Source organism: Panulirus ornatus, chromosome 70 (assembly GCF_036320965.1).
Source record: "Panulirus ornatus isolate Po-2019 chromosome 70, ASM3632096v1, whole genome shotgun sequence".
NCBI classification, from domain to species: domain Eukaryota; kingdom Metazoa; phylum Arthropoda; class Malacostraca; order Decapoda; family Palinuridae; genus Panulirus; species Panulirus ornatus.
Genome location: NC_092293.1, coordinates 10,636,562 through 10,653,883, shown reverse-complemented (window position 1 = coordinate 10,653,883; position 17,322 = coordinate 10,636,562). Strand labels below are relative to the sequence as shown.

The 17,322-nt window shown below is 40.0% G+C and overlaps 1 non-coding gene across 1 annotated transcript; it reads left to right on the top strand.

Annotated features, from left to right (window-relative positions):
* The first annotated feature begins 3,825 nt into the window (after positions 1–3,825).
* Positions 3,826–3,897, top strand: TRNAI-GAU (transfer RNA isoleucine (anticodon GAU)). The gene has a single exon. It is a non-coding gene; the product is annotated as a tRNA-Ile (tRNA).
* The last annotated feature ends 13,425 nt before the right edge of the window (positions 3,898–17,322 follow it).

The following is a 17,322-nucleotide window of genomic DNA, read 5'->3' as shown; positions in this document are numbered from 1 at the left end:
AATATATATATATATATATATATATATATATATATATATATATATATATATATATATATATATATATATATATATATATATCCTTCAGTATGTTTACTTTCGATACTGAGGAACAAAAGAAGGAGCCAAACAAGTAAATTTCGTCAAAGACATCTCTCTTTTCGTAACGCTGCCTCGCAAAGATTTTCATTAATTCAAATTGAAGAAACAGACGTATTTTTCTATTGTCTGGTTAGCTCAGTGGTAGAGCGTGAGTCTCACACACTCAAGGTCGTGGGTTCGAGACCCACACCAGACATAAATTTTGTCTTTATCTTTTTTCATTTTGTCCGCATCACATGTGTGCAACATTCAGTATGTTCGTCCAACGTTATAGTGAAAATCTTCACAATAAATTGGGGTTTTCGACCTTATCTGAAAGGGTCAGGTCCACCAAGACGTCCTTGAAATCTTCCAGAAGCTTCTGGCGATCCTCCTCCAACTGCTGGGCACATCAGAGTTAACATGGGCCGGACATCGGTTGTGGAACGACTTAATCTGCTTCCGGTAGTTAGCAGGGATGATAATGAGGGCTCTGACCTCATACCAGGTCAGCTTAGTTCCAGTCTATTGCTTAGTTCCAGTCTATTGCTTAGTTCCAGTCTATTGCTTAGTTCCAGTCTATTGCAACGACAATAAAAAAGTAAAACATTTCTTCGTGGAAAATTGAGAGGAAAACACGACAGCAACATGGAGATTTACCCTGTGGTTATTTTGCCGGCTAGTCGGCAACGGTCGGTCAAACACTATTTTGCCGTGGTAATCTAAGTGCTTCATATAATACTATGTCACAAAATATGTCCTTGGGGGCGTAGCTCAGTGGTAGAGCGCTCGCTTGGCATGCGAGAGGACCCGGGTTCAAACCCCGGCGCTTCCATTTTTTATTTGGAAAATTCATTGCTTTCAGTCTTGTATATATATATATATATATATATATATATATATATATATATATATCGCCCGATCAGGGAAGTTAAGCAACGTTGGGTCTGGTTAGCACTTGGATGGGTGACCGTCTGGGAACACCAGATGCTGTTATCCCTGGGGATAGGGAAGAAAGTATACTTGCCACGTATTCCCTGCGTGTCGTACAAGGCGACTAAAAGGGGAGGGAGCAGAAGGCCGGAAATCCTTTACTCTCATTTTCAATTTTTCAAAAGACGGAACAGAGAAGATATAAAGATATTGTAAAGATGTAACTAATATAAGATATAAGAATGAATGGAAGATACGAATGTAGCTGAAACAAGGAGTAATGAAGATTAAGGTGCAATGAAAATTATTCTCTAGTGAAGATAAATGTATATGTTAAAATTTTGTATTGAACATCAAGAAGTAATGATAATGATGAGAGTGTAGTGACGATGAGGGTTTAGTTAGGGCGTGGTGACAATTGCCTTTACAATGATAATAAGGAGGTAATACAATGAGGAACACAAACTTTCCAAAGCTACGTTCAAGTCAGACTTTAAACTAAGTTCGGTAAACAGAAGGATGATGTTAAGATGAGAGTGTAGTGAAGAAGAGTGTAGTAATTATAAGGATATTGTCAAGATAGGTTGTAGTGAAGATACGAGAGATAAGGATTATTAAAAAGTAAAGTTTATTCAAAATGATTATGTAGTGAAGATAAGAACTATTTCTAGTGAACATCAGGGAGTACAATGATAATGGTATGGTAGAAATAACGGAGTCGTGAAGAAGAGGGTATAGTGAAGATATAATTAAGTGAAAATAACCTAGTAGTGAAGATACACGTTAGTGAATATGAGGTTGTAGTGAGCTTAACGTTATTGACCTGATCCCCCAAATCCTCCAAACTAAGTTCAAGGGCGGATCCAAAGCCAACCTAAAAGGCTATTTGCACTATTTCCCTGCAAAACTCGTCCAAATGCCTCTCTTCTCTTTTACTAATATATATATATATATATATATATATATATATATATATATATATATATATATATATATATATATATGTGTGTGTGTGTGTGTGTGTGTATATATATATATATATATATATATATATATATATATATATATATATATATATATATATATATATATATATATATATATATATATATATATATATATATGTAAAAGAGAAGAGAAGCATTTGGACGAGTTTTGCAGGGAAATAGTGCAAATGACTGGGAGATGTATAAGAGAAGGAGGCAAGAGGTCAAGAGATAGGTGCAAGGATTGAGAAAGAGGGCTTCTGTATCTTCACTTCTTGAAACACCTAGAGTACAATATGATATATACAATACAAAATCTTCACCGTAAACTGAATTGCCCACCATATCTACTACTCTTGAGCTGGAAGAAATCACGGCCATAGAGTTTAATGATCTCTAATTCTTTTTTTTCATTACTTGCCAACATTAGTTTGGAATATATATACAATACAAAGTAAGGCATCTTCACTACAAACTGAAATGTCCCATATGATACATATAATGTACATTCTTTATCTCCATTATTTGACACAATTGTATCATAATATGATGAATATAATACACAATTGGGCATCATTGAAATTTCAATACACAAAGAATTATAATCTTAATATCAGTGATGGTCTATACAAATTGGATAACTTTAATGTTGATAGAATTTGTAAACAATTCACCTTCTTGTCCACATAATAAGTTTATGATACGCTTGTTGTCTTTCTTGGACAATCACATGTTTACCATATGGCATCCTCGCTCCGTCTCTTCGTTGTATATCAACTGACTGTTATATTTTTCTCTTGTATCTCCCCTGATGATGTGAGTTTTACAGGAAAGTGCACTTGGGAACTTATCGTGTTTATTTTCCCCGTGGACTCATAAGAATAAACTTGATCACGTGCAAAATTGTGATCCTTTTCGATATATATATATATATATATATATATATATATATATATATATATATATATATATATATATATATATATATATATATATATATACATATATATCTTTCTTTCAAACTATTCGCCATTTCCTGCATTAGCGAGGTAGCGTTAAGAACAGAGGACTGGGCCTTTGAGGGAATACCCTCACCTGGCCCAATTCTCTGTTCCTTCTTTTGGAAAATTGAAAAAAAAAAAAAAAAAAACCGAGAGGGGAGGATTTCCAGCCCCCCGCTCCCTCCCCTTTTAGTCGCCTTCTACGACACGCAGGGAATACGTGGGAAGTATTCTTAATCCCCTATCCCCAGGGATATATATATATATATATATATATATATATATATATATATATATATATATATATATATATATATATATATATATATATATATTGGACAGGATCACAATTTTCGACAATCACATGTTTACCAAATGGCGTCCTAGCTTCGTCTCTTCGATGTATATCAACTGACTGTTATATTCCTCTCTTGTGTCTCCCCTGATGATGTGATTATTACACGAAAGTGCACTTTGGAACTTTTTGTGTTTCATTTTCCCCGTGGACTCATAGAAATATATATATATATATATATATATATATATATATATATATATATATATACATATATATATATATATATATATATATATATATATATATATATATATATATATATATATATATATATATATATATATATATATATACATATATATATATATATATATATATATATCCTTCAGTATGTTTACTTTCGATAATGAGGAACAGAAGAAGGAGTCAAGCAAGTAAATTTCGTCAAAGACATCTCTCTTTTCTAAACGCTGCCTCGCAAAGATTTTCATTATTTCAAATTGAAGAAACAGACGAATTTTCTATTGTCTGGTTAGCTCAGTGGTAGAGCATGAGTCTGATAAACTCAAGGTCGTGGGTTCGAGACCCACACCAGACATAATTTTTGTCTTTTTCTTTTTTCATTTTGTCCGCATCACATGTGTGCAACATTCAGCATGTTCATCCAACGTTATAGTGAAGATCTTCGCAATAAATTTGGGTTTTCGACCTTATCTGAAAGGGTCAGGTCCACCAAGACGTCCTTGAAATCTTCCAGAAGCTTCTGGCGATCCTCCTCCAACTGCTGGGCACATCAGAGTTAACATGGGCCGGACATCGGTTGTGGAACGACTTAATCTGCTTCCGGTAGTTAGCAGGGATGATAATGAGGGCTCTGACCTCATACCAGGTCAGCTTGGTTCCAGTCTATTGCTTAGTTCCAGTTTATTACATAGTTCCAGTCTATTGCAACGACAATAAAAGATTAAAACTCATTTCTTCGTGGAAAATTGAGAGGAAAACATGACAGCAACATGGAGAATTACCCTGTGGTTATTTTGCCGGCTAGTCGGCAACGGTCGGTCAAACACTATTTTGCCGTGGTCATCTCAGTGCTTCATATAATACTATGTCACAAAATATGTTCTTGGGGGCGTAGCTCAGTGGTAGAGCACTCGCTTGGCATGCGAGAGGTCCCGGGTTCAAACCCCGGCGCTTCCATTTTTGTTATTGGGGAAATTCATTGTTTTCAGTCTTATATATATATATATATATGATATATATATATATATATATATATATATATATATATATATATATATATATATATATATATATATATATATATATATATATATATATATATATATATCGTCCGATCAGGGAAGTTAAGCAACGTTGGGTCTGGTTAGTACTTGGATGGGTGACCGTCTGGGGACACCAGATGCTGTTATCCCTGGGGATAGGGAAGAAAGTATACTTGCCTCATATTCCCTGCGTGTCGTACAAGGCGACTTAAAGAGGAGGGAGCAGAAGGCCGGAAATCCTTTACTCTCACTTTCAATTTTCCAAAAGACGGAACAGAGAAGATATAAAGATATTGTAAAGATGTAATTGATATAAGATATAAGAATGAATGGAAGATACGAATGTAGCTGAAACAAGGAGTAATGAAGATTAAGGGGCAATGAAAATTACTCTGTGGTGAAGATGAATGTATATGTTGAGATTTTGTATTGAACATCAAGAAGTAATGATAATGATGAGAGTGTAGTGATGATGAGGGTTTAGTTAGGGAGTAGTGACAATCGCCTTTACAATGATAATAAGGAGGTAACACAATGAGGAACACAAACTTTCCAAAGCTACGTTCAAGTCAGACTTTGAACTAAGTTCGGTAAACAGAAGGATGATGTTAAGATGAGAGTGTAGTGAGGAAGAGTATAGTGATGATAAGGATACTGTCAAGATAGGTTGTGGCGAAGATACGAATGTAGTGAAGATACGAATGTAGTAGAGATAAGGGTTATCAAGGAGTAAAGTTTATTCAGAATGATTATGTAGTGAAGATAAGAACTATTTCCAGTGAACATCAGGGAGTACAATGATGATGGTATGGTAGAAATAACGGTGTAGTGAAGAAGAGGGTATAGTGAAGGTATAATTAAGTGAAAATAAGCTAGTAGTGAAGATTCACGTTAGTGAATATGAGGTTGTAGTGAACTTAACCATATTGACCTGATCCCCCAAATCCTCCAAACTCCGTTCAAGGGCGGATCCAAAGCCGACCGAAAAGGTTATTTCTCTGTGTATTGTTAGTGGTGGTGGTGTGTGTAGGTGTGTGTAATCATGTATTTGCACTGTATTAGGAGGGAGTTTTACACTCGTGGGGCCCCGTGTAAGTACGTTGTTTGTGTGAGCGGGTAAAATCTAAAGCCTTCCTTGAAACCAGCTTAGTCAAGATAGGGTCATATGAAGATGAGGTTGTAGTGAAGATTATAATAAGCCTTGCATAGTGAAGATAAAGGGATCAAGTAGAGGAGATGTAGTAAAAAAGATTATAGTGAACACAAAAGGATTCAAGTTAAGTGCAGGGTCGGCCTACGGGCTTGAACTTATATTTTAGGTCAAAGGCATCACCAGTACACCCCGGCCAGGCTTAAAGTTTATCCGTACACTCACACACACACACACACACACACATAAGTATATATATATATATATACATATATATATATATATATATATATATATATATATATATATATATATATATATATATATATATATATATATATATATATATAAATGTATATATATATATGTATATATATATATATATATATATATATATATATATATATATATATATATATATATATATATATATATATATATATATATATATATATATATATATATATGTGTGTGTGTGTGTGTGTGTGTGTGTGTGTGTATATCTACACTGTGCCAGAAGCGTTAACTAAAGATCATTTGGTGAAATCGTGTTTCCTCACTTTAAATGTTATACCAGATGTCCAAAATTCTTCTCTTTGGTCTTTCATTTTCTATGTTTTCCACTTGACTTTCTTCACTCGAAGTGATTTACCGTTCATGTTTTAGATTGAACTATATTTGTCAATTTACCAATTCCCTCTCCCATCTCATCATGACGCTTCTTATTGTTCTTTGATTTGAATCTTCAGTTTTCACCTCTCCTTCAACATGATAACCTCTGAATCTGTGAGTGTGTAATTACCTATTTTTACTGTGTGAGGAGAGAGTTCTACACTCGCCAGGCCAAATCTCTAGAACATTCTGTACTATTATACAACTTGTAAGATTTATGTATGGTGTCTGCCTTAACCATGACCTCATTCTTCTTATTCCATTCATCAACCACTCTTATATAAACTTTAAAATTACTACTCTGAATATATTTGAACAATATTGCCCTAATTTCATGCTATGTTCTCTAGTTTTGTGTGTGTGTGTGTTCTCAGAAAGTAACTGTGTACTATTCAACAAGGATTTCCCAAAAGCCATTTACCTCATATCCTTTTATTTCGATGCTTGAAAATGGCTAAATTTTCGTCAAAGTGGTTTTTGTCTTATTAGTACTTATGATGATTTATTGATTCAAAAAGTATTGGTATTTCGAAACTATTTAGATCCTTCAACATCTCTAGCCATCTTCACTACACTATCAACACCACTAGCCATCTTGACTATTTCTTCGACACCTTTAGATTTCATCAAATAATGATCGCAACAAAACTAAATGAATCCGTCTACATATCCGGATTTGTATGGGATTTAATCTGGATAGATCTGGTTATGTGACGTCACATAACCTAGGGGTATATAAGGCCGGCGGCGAGAGAAGTGTAATCATTTGAGGATGGGACTCCGTACCGACAACATCTCCTCTCACACTCTCCGGCAAGAAGAAAATTTGGTAAGTGCGCCTCAGGCCGGAATCAAAATGAGTGTTCCAGTTGTAAAGTTGACCCAGAAGGATGTGAATGACCTGGTGGTCATGAGAGAGGTGGGTCGGGGAGGCAACGCCAAGATTGAAACGGTGTTGTTCCGTGGATCGTGTTGCGTCATCAAAACCCTTCTCGACGGAGTGAGTTCGAAAAGTCTTATGGATGAAGCCGACATTCACAGGAGACTGGCTGGGGCTGGAGGAGCCCCTCTCCTTCGAGCAGTGTGCCGCAACCCTCCACTGATCATCTTAAGCCACACTGGCCAGCCTTATGATAAGTACATGAGAACATGTCGGTCGGACGAGGAACTGGTCGAGTCCGCCATCATGGTCGCTCGTCGGCTGATGGAAATCCATAAGAAAAACATTGTCCATAATGACGTCAAGGTCGAGAATGTGACCGTGACGATGGGTGAGAAGCCAGAGTTTCACATCATCGACTTCGGCTTGAGCGTTAAGAAGGGAAGCTGCGTTGAGTACAATGTTCCTGACCTGTGGTTGGCCCCTGAGGTCAGGGAGCGCAAGCCGGTCTCCCCAGCCAGTGACGTCTTCTCTTTTGGGCATCTAATGAGGCACGTGTCCATCCTGGTCAGGAAGCAGGGTGTGCGGGAAAGCCTCCAGGATCTTTACCAAACAGCGACCCACAGCGACCCCTCAGAGAGACCAGCTCTGCCACTTATTATTGGTGAGCTGAAGAAGGTGATGAGGTCAGTCCGCCGGAGGCGTACCAGAGGAGGGGGCCAACGGAACCAGAGGAAGGGCAGGAAATGAGGTGCCCTTCCTCAACTATCTACCTCACAATAAGAACTTTGTTTTAGAGGAAATTATTATCTTTACATATCTTAAAACGGGATAGACGTTTATTTTAGAGGAAATTAGAATATTCATTTAAAACGGGAAAAAATTATGGAACTCGACATGCAACCACCTCCTCGTGGTGAGTTCTGGGTGATAAGAGATCAAACATCTCTTATCAGCTAAGAGTTGCATACAAACGTATTTCCTGATAAGTAAAAGACAACTGGATAATGTTCTTATGATCTTAAATGTTCTTAGAGTCTGGCTAGTATTATCTTGGAGGTCTTCTATCCCCTACAGCTCGGGCTGGGCCCAGATTGTATCATGGACAACGATAAATGATCTTAGCCTAGCTATCAAGGACAGCGATAAATGACCTTAGCCTAGCTATCAAGGACAGCGATAAATGAACTTAGCCTAGCTATCATGGACAGCGATAAATGATTTAGCCTAACCATTATGGAGAACGCTAAATTATCTTAGCCTAGCCATCATGGTAAATGTTAAATGATCTTAGCCTTACTATCATGGACAACGATAGATAATCTTAGCCTTGCCATCAAGGCCCATTTTCAGTCGTCCATCATAAATTTGCATGTTATTCTAATATCATTAGTAGTTTGAACCTTATAAAAGACTGACTTGGTCCAGTTGTATGTTTTCATACAAGAACAAATTGAAGTGTCCCAAGCATTTTGAAATGGCATTTGTACTACTTAACTCTCGATGTTAGTGAAAACATGTGAGATAACCACGACTGAGCAGCTTTCCTGTGTGCTGTGAATTTATTACCTTCCTTTTTCCTCTCTCTCTCTCTCTCTCTCTCTCTCTCTCTCTCTCTCTCTCTCTCTCTCTCTCTCTCTCTCTCTCTCTCTCTCTCTCTCTCTCTCTCTCTCTCTCTCTCTCTCTCTCTCTCTTCTCTCTCTCTCTCTCTCTCTCTCTCTCTCTCTCTCTCTCTCTCTCTCTCTCTCTCTCTCTCTCATCAAAATATTCGAAATTATGAAATTCAATGTAGCCAAACTTCTGAATTACTTGTTTGTCTTGTAAAGTTGATCGTAGGTTTTTTTTGATATATATATATATATATATATATATATATATATATATATATATATATATATATATATATATATATATATATATTCTATTTATTCATTTTGCTTTGTCGCTGTCTCCCGCGTTAGCGAGGTAGCGCAAGGAAACAGACGAAAGAATGGCCCAACCCACCCACATACACATGTGTATACATAAACGTCCACACACAGTACATATACATATCTACACATCTCAATGTATACATATATATACACACACAGACATATACATATATACCCATGTACATAATTCATACTGTCTGCCTTTATTCATTCCCATCGCCACCCCGCCACACATGGAATAACAACACCCTCCCCCCTCATGTGTGCGAGGTAGCGCTAGAAAAAGACAACAAAGGCCCCATTCGTTCACACTCAGTCTCTAGCTGTCATGTAATAATGCACATACATACATATACATATATATATATATATATTTTCTTTCTTTCAAACTATTCGCCATTTCCCGCATTAGCGAGGTAGCGTTAAGAACAGAGGACTGGGCCTTGAGGGAATACCCTCACCTGGCCCAATTCTCTGTTCCTTCTTTTGGAAAAAAAAAAAAAAAAAAAAACGAGAGGGGAGGATTTCCAGCCCCCCGCTCCCTCCCCTTTTAGTCGCCTTCTACGGCACGCAGGGAATACGTGGGAAGTATTCTTTCTCCCCTATCCCCAGAGCAGGGTGTTTTGAAATGGTTTGGGCACATGGAGAGAATGAGTGAGGAAAGATTGACCAAGAGGATATATGTGTCGGAGGTGGAGGGAACGAGGAGAAGAGGGAGACCAAATTGGAGGTGGAAAGATGGAGTGAAAAAGATTTTGTGTGATCGGGGCCTGAACATGCAGGAGGGTGAAAGGAGGGCAAGGAATAGAGTGAATTGGAGCGATGTGGTATACAGGGGTTGACGTGCTGTCAGTGGATTGAATCAAGGCATGTGAAGCGTCTGGGGTAAACCATGGAAAGCTGTGTAGGTATGTATATTTGCGTGTGTGGACGTGTGTATGTACGTGTGTATGGGGGTTGGGCCATTTCTTTCGTCTGTTTCCTCGCGCTACCTCGCAAACGCGGGAGACAGCGACAAAGTATAAAAAAAAAAAAAAAAAAAAAAAAAAAAATATATATATATATATATCTTTCTTTCAAACTATTCGCCATTTCCCGCATCAGCGAGGTAGCGTTAAGAACAGAGGACTGGGCCTTTGAGGGAATACCCTCACCTGGCCCAATTCTCTGTTCCTTCTTTTGGAAAATTTAAAAAAAAAACGAGAGGGGAGGATTTCCAGCTCCCCGCTCCCTCCCCTTTTAGTCGCCTTCTACGACACGCAGGGAATACGTGGGAAGTATTCTTTCTCCTCTATCCCCAGGGAATTTATATATATATATATATATATATATATATATATATATATATATATATATATATATATATATATATACTGGGGAGTAAATTTTTAAAACCATTTTGGTGTTTCAGAATTTAGACATGAATCAAGGTATATTTACGCCACTGACTAACATTATGATCTTCATTTCCTTCTAGCAGATACAGGTTTTCAGATAATGCAATTATCAATAAATGGACCACTCACGAGCTTAGGTAGTTCTAAGTGGAGCTTAAAATGTTGTGCTTCTACACAATGACAACAAATATGGATCACTCCCAATTGGTGGTTCAAGTATGATGAGTGAACAGCAGGACACAATCGTCCTGGTCTTACACAAGATATCATACCACCATGACCAATGGTTAATGTGTGTGGATCTTAAGATGGTGACTTTTCTCCTGGGTCAGCAGAGTGGGTACAACAAGTAGCCCAGCTTTATCTGTCTCTGGGATAGTAGAGCTGAGGATGAGCACTGGCTGAGAAAACAATGGTCTCTGAGAGAAAACATGTTGGTTGGAGACAAGAATGTAATGGCAGAACCCTTGGTTGATAGAGATAAGATCATTATACCACCACTGCACATCAAACTAGGTTTAATGAAACAGTTTGTGAAGGTTTGGAACAAAGAAGGACGTCCACTCTGCTTTGACTACAAAGGCAGAAAATGTCCAGCGCTGATCATGGAGAAGGTGAAGGCAGGTATTGTCGACGGGTCACAAACCATGGAACTCATGAAAGACCCACATTTCCAAGATTCAATGACCAATGCTGAGGCAGAGGCATGGTCTTCGTTCACTGTGGTTGTAAGGAATTGTCTTGGTCACCATAAAGCAGATAACTACCCTGAACTAGTGGAGAACCTGCCATCTTCTTTCCCTCAACTTGGCTGTAAAATGAACATCAAAGTGCATTACCTCCACACCCACTTGGCCAGACAACCTAAGTGAGGAACTGGCTCAACCATTCCACCAAGATTTAAGAACCATGGAAGAAAGATCCCGGGGACACTGGGATACCCATACCTGGGACACTGGGATACCCATACCTGGAACACTGGGATACCCATACCTGGGACACTGGGATACCCATACCTGGGACACTGGGATACCCATACCTGGGACACTGGGATACCCATACCTGGGACACTGGGATACCCATACCTGGGACACTGGGATACCCATACCTGGGACACTGGGATACCCATACCTGGGACACTGGGATACCCATACCTGGGACACTGGGATACCCATACCTGGGACACTGGGATACCCATGTGATGGTGGATGACTGCTGGATCATTGGAGGTAATTGTGGTGGGTCAGGTGAGCACAAACGTGAGATGTGTGAGGACATGATGAACCAGGATGATATATAACTTTCTAGGTTGGGCTCGTCACCATTATGTGTGGATGTCATCATCATGATGTAATCATAAATAAACCAATGCTACTTGTAGGAAGCCATTTCTCTTGATCAAAAAGGCAAGAATAATGATTTGTTGTCATCAGTGATGACATGATGATGATGATGATGATGATGATGACGTCAGCAAGTGTGATGTGGTGGTGTTGACGTCATCAGTGATGATGATGATGATGATGATGATGATGATGATGACGTCACCAAGTGTCATGTGGTGGTGTTGACGTCATCAGTGATGACATGATGATGATGATGATGATGATGATGATGACGTCATGATGTGATGACGTCATCATCAGTGATGACATCATTATGATGATGACGTCATGATGTGGTGCTGACGTCGTCAGTGATGACATGGTGTGGCAAGTCTGGATTCATGTTCAGTGGGGTTCACGTCAGGGAGGGGATGTTGGGGCAACATTGCATGTAAGGTTGAGTTGTCAGGAATGAATACAGGTCTTCTTCGTGGATGGTAGTCAATGAAGGTCAGGCGGCCTTTGTAGATTTATTACAACAAAACGTGTACGTCCATCTGTAGTACTCTGGGCTATAGTCTTATGACACACTACGACACACTCTAGTGAACAGTGTGACGATGCTGGCCAGTGTGTCCCCTCAGGTCACACTGGCAGGGGTTATATGGGAGTCCGTCAACACCCATTCAACAACGTGTTCAAATAACAGATCAGCTCTTACGTGTTCAAACATCCTGATTAACAGTAGCCCGTGGGAACAGTGAGCCCGTGGCAACATGCATTTAACTCTATGTAACTCACAGTAAAATGATAATAACAAATACCTAATGAAAAATTAATGGTAGTGTGCGTGAGTCTTACATTTTGCTCGGCCACAACCTGGCTCAAGCTCCTGCCAGCCATGATAAGTTATGTATATTTATGAAATAATACTGAGTACAGAAATAAGCAAATTGTAGTTATTAACAAGAGTTACTCCTATATCAACTCGTATTCTTGATAACATAGATAACACACTCTACAATTGTTAGAGTATTAAAAAGATATATATATATATATATATATATATATATATATATATATATATATATATATATATATATATATATATATATATATATATATATATGTTATAAACAAAATCAGGATGCAAAAAAAAATTCCAGCAACTCATTCAATACATATTATTCTGGAGTTAGATTCCTCCTTAAATAAGGAAGTGCTGCTGCGACTACCTTCTGAACATCCAATGTGGCTGTAGGGAATTCTATATTAGACACCCTATGTCGTAGATGACAATATAAGATGAATACTATGAATAATAATATGAGTGCAATAGACAACGAAATAATTGAAAATCCAGAAATATGAGAAGTGTACTTAAAAGGTACAAAAGCCAAAACATCTATTGCAGAATCTAAATCTTCTTGAACCATAGATGGAAGGTGTTGGATATTTACTTCATTAATGATGGATAAGTTGATGTTTTGGGGGATTCGTTCTATACTCGGGATACCTCTATCAATCTGGCCCAAAATATGATCATGAGTGCCGAACAATTTGAAACTTGAACTGATAACAGTACATTGTTGTCCTAACTGAATGTGTCCCAGAAACAAATAAGATTTGGGATGATTGGCTGGGCAATGAATAAGAACATTTTGTGGTTCTGGAAAAAACAGGACGTGATATTTGTCCATACTTTCAATCCAAGGTTCAGTAACAGTAATTTCCTTAAAGGAACAGGAATGAAGAACATTTTGTTGATGCCCTAAAAGTAGTTGGTACTCACATGAGTTTGTTTGTAAATCATGAAAAACCAAGGTATTGGGGGGCAAATCAAGTTGTCAAACAATGGTTTATGGCACAATGCTAAATCATGCATGGAGAGATGTGCAATCAACGAGGAATAAATATTTTATAATAGAAAGTTCATGTTATCAGCAAGGATGATAGTCTTTTGCAACTCTTTTGTATAATTAAAAGAGAATGGTATTACGTTCACAAGGCTGTAAGTATTGGAGTCAGTGAATGGTATGTGGATAATGACCGCTTCGAGGATCACGTCAACCGTTAGTAAGGAGTAATAACTGGTCACGTGATGCAGAGGGAGAGCTGGGGTGCAACCGAATTTCGTCATCGCTTGTTTAATGATACGTGTGAGTTCCGAGAAGGGAAAAATGATGCTGTGATAACTTGGTTTACCAGATTATTAACATCTTCCAATAAACCAGTGAAATAATGTGCATAATAAGTGATTTGGGCATATAAACTATCAACATATGTGGAAATAGTCACTATAGCATATATGGGATTAATAGACTTTGACAGTAGTGCTACATGTTGTGTCAAGTTATTAACAGTTAACATTATGTCATTCAAATATCTAGAATGTTGTTTTAAGACCTTAGCTTCAGCTTTAATAAACCTGTTGTTAAGAAGTTGTTGAAATTGTAAAGATGCAATCTGATTCCTAACTGAATTAAGTTCTTCCTGAGTAGCAATACCAAACAAGTATGATTGGAGGGACCCTACAAAATTAAGCAGACCTCCCTTGCTTCTCCTCTGCGTTTCTGTCTTCATCCTGGTATTAGTATTTACTGGAGATTCAATGTTTTGTATTGTGTCATACAGAATCACACAGGTACTATTCAATTTCCAGGTCCACTGGTTTAACAAAGTTGGAGTAGGAGCAACACTAGAGTTTCTGATGGACGCACTGTTGTAAAACTTGAGTAAGGTAGACCGTAAGCGAGGTACGGCCTCCATTAGTTTTACTAAATTACCGTAAGTGTAGGGCAGACCCTCCAGGCCCTACTTAACCGAGACTGTGTCCCTCACGAGGCAGACCTGGCGGGGAGTCGTGAGAAGGGCGCCTGGTACTGCCATGGTGTCATATACAGGAAGACACCATAAGGACATGAGAAGGAAGAACCTGGAAAATGATAAACTTAGCAACTTCTTAAAGGTGAGGTCTTAATGAATACTGATGTGTGTGTGGTGGTGTTGTGAGGGTGGTCGGTTCTGGTGTGGGGACAGTCTGAACAGTGGTAGAAGTTGGTTGGGTGACATTGTTTGGGGTTTGAGGAGTGTTGTCTGTTGTGGTACCGGGATGATCATGTTCACAATACTGTAAAACTTTCAAGTGGTCCTCATGTTCTTCACGAATGTCACCTGTATTTAGATGTCGAACTCTAAACTTATGTCTCTTTAAATGAGCTAAGACTCTATAGGGTCCAGAACATTTTGGGTCAAGTTTAGGAACATCACTTGTAGAGTTAAATTCCTGCACCATTACCAAGAGTCCGGGAGCCACCTTTGATGGTTTCGCGGATTTATCAGCCTGGTTCGTGAAGGTTGTAGTGGCTTCACCTAGATTTTCCTTGATCCTTTGATGAATCAATTGAGTCGTGTGATATTTTTCCGCTACAATTGATTTCTGAACCGCTGGACATGAAGGAGGGGACGCTATTATGTCATACGGCAACACTTTATCAAAACCGAGGCCATTCGATGCTGGGTGATGTGCCATTATAATAGATTTACTTATTTATACAATTTACAAAGTTCTTCTAATAATGAGTTATAAAATTCCCCTCCATTATCTGTGACTAAAATCTTCGGTGCATTATATCTGTCCAAGATATGTTTCTTCAACGTATTAGCGACCGTGGCTGCGTCTTTATTTTAAACTGGGACTAATTCACAATATCTCGTGAAGGCATCAGTAATTACTGAAATGTATCTGTAGCCTGCCATGGACCTAGGAAAACCTCCTAATATGTCCATATGAACTCTTTCCCATGGGTATGAAGGTAAAGGATATTTCAACACAGTCTGCGGGGTAGTGGGACTTCCCTTGTGTGTGTTACAGGTTTGGCACATCCAAATCTGATCTGTAATGTTTTTCTGCATCTTGGCCAAAAATACCTCAAACGAGTTTGCTTATACCGTCTATCTGCGCCTGGGTGTGCGGCCTGGGTGTGCTGCCTGGGTGTGCGGCCTGGGGTCGCCTGGGTGTGCAGCCTGGGTGTGCGGCCTGGGTGTGCTGCCTGGGTGTGCGGCCTGGGTGTGCGGCCTGGGTATGCGGCCTGGGTGTGTGGCTTGGGTGTGCGGCCTGTGTGTGCGGCCTGGGTGTGCGGCCTGGGTTTGCGGCCTGGGTGTGCGGCCTGGGTGTGCGGCCTTGGTATGCGGCCTGGGTGTGTGGCTTGGGTGTACGGCCTGTGTGTGCGGCCTGGGTGTGCGGCCTGGGTTTGCGGCCTGTGTGTGCGGCCTGGGTGTACGGCCTGTGTGTGCGGCCTGGGTGTGCAGCCTGGGTGTACGGCCTGTGTGTGCGGCCTGGGTGTGCGGCCTGGGTTTGCGGCCTGTGTGTGCAGCCTGGGTGTACGGCCTGTGTGTGCGGCCTGGGTGTGCGGCCTGTGTGTGCGGCCTGGATGTACGGCCTGTGTGTGCGGCCTGGGTGTGCGGCCTGTGTGTGCGGCCTGGATGTACGGCCTGTGTGTGCGGCCTGGGTGTACGGCCTGTGTGTGCGGCCTGAGTGTGCGGCCTGGGTGTGCGGCCTGGGGGTGCGGCCTGGGTGTGCGGCCTGGGTGTACGACCTAGGTGTGCGGCCTGGGTGTGCGGCCTGGGTGTGCGGCCTGGGTGTACGGCCTAGGTGTGCGGCCTGGGTGTGTGGCCTGGGTGTACGGCCTGGGTGTGCGGCCTGGGTGTACGGCCTAGGTGTGCGGCCTGGGTGTGCGGCCTGGGTGTGCGGCCTGGGTGTACGGCCTAGGTGTGCGGCCTGGGTGTGCGGCCTGTGTGTGCGGCCTGGGTGTACGGCCTAGGTGTGCGGCCTGGGTGTGTGGCCTGGGTGTACGGCCTGGGGTGAGTCATGTGCTAACTTCAAGAAATCCTGTACTAATGTTGTTGGAATTATTGTTTAATAACACGGGCGGCCACTCCTAATTTCGCGTCCCTGTATAAGACTCCCTCACTGTGCTAGATACAATTCTCTGACTGGAACAACTGTGTTAACATCCAAGGAAGATCGTCTTCCCTCTAGGAATTCTATGATAGGACCCCAGACTGGGTCATCTCGTTGATGCTGTCTCAACCTCTCTATATCAACATCTACGAGGCTATTGTCTACAGTGACTGCACCCACTCCGCGGGAAAGCGCGTCTGCAACTACATTGGATGAGCCAGAAACAAACGAAAATCTGGGTCAAATACTTGTATAATTAGAAACAATTTCTGAAACTTTCCTGTAGGATCTTGTCGTTGAAAAATACCTAACAATGCTCTGTGATCTGTATAAACTGTAATAGGGTAACCATATATGTATTCCTTAAAATGTTTGAGTGTCCAAACAACTGCAAGGCCTTCTAACTCAGTTATTGA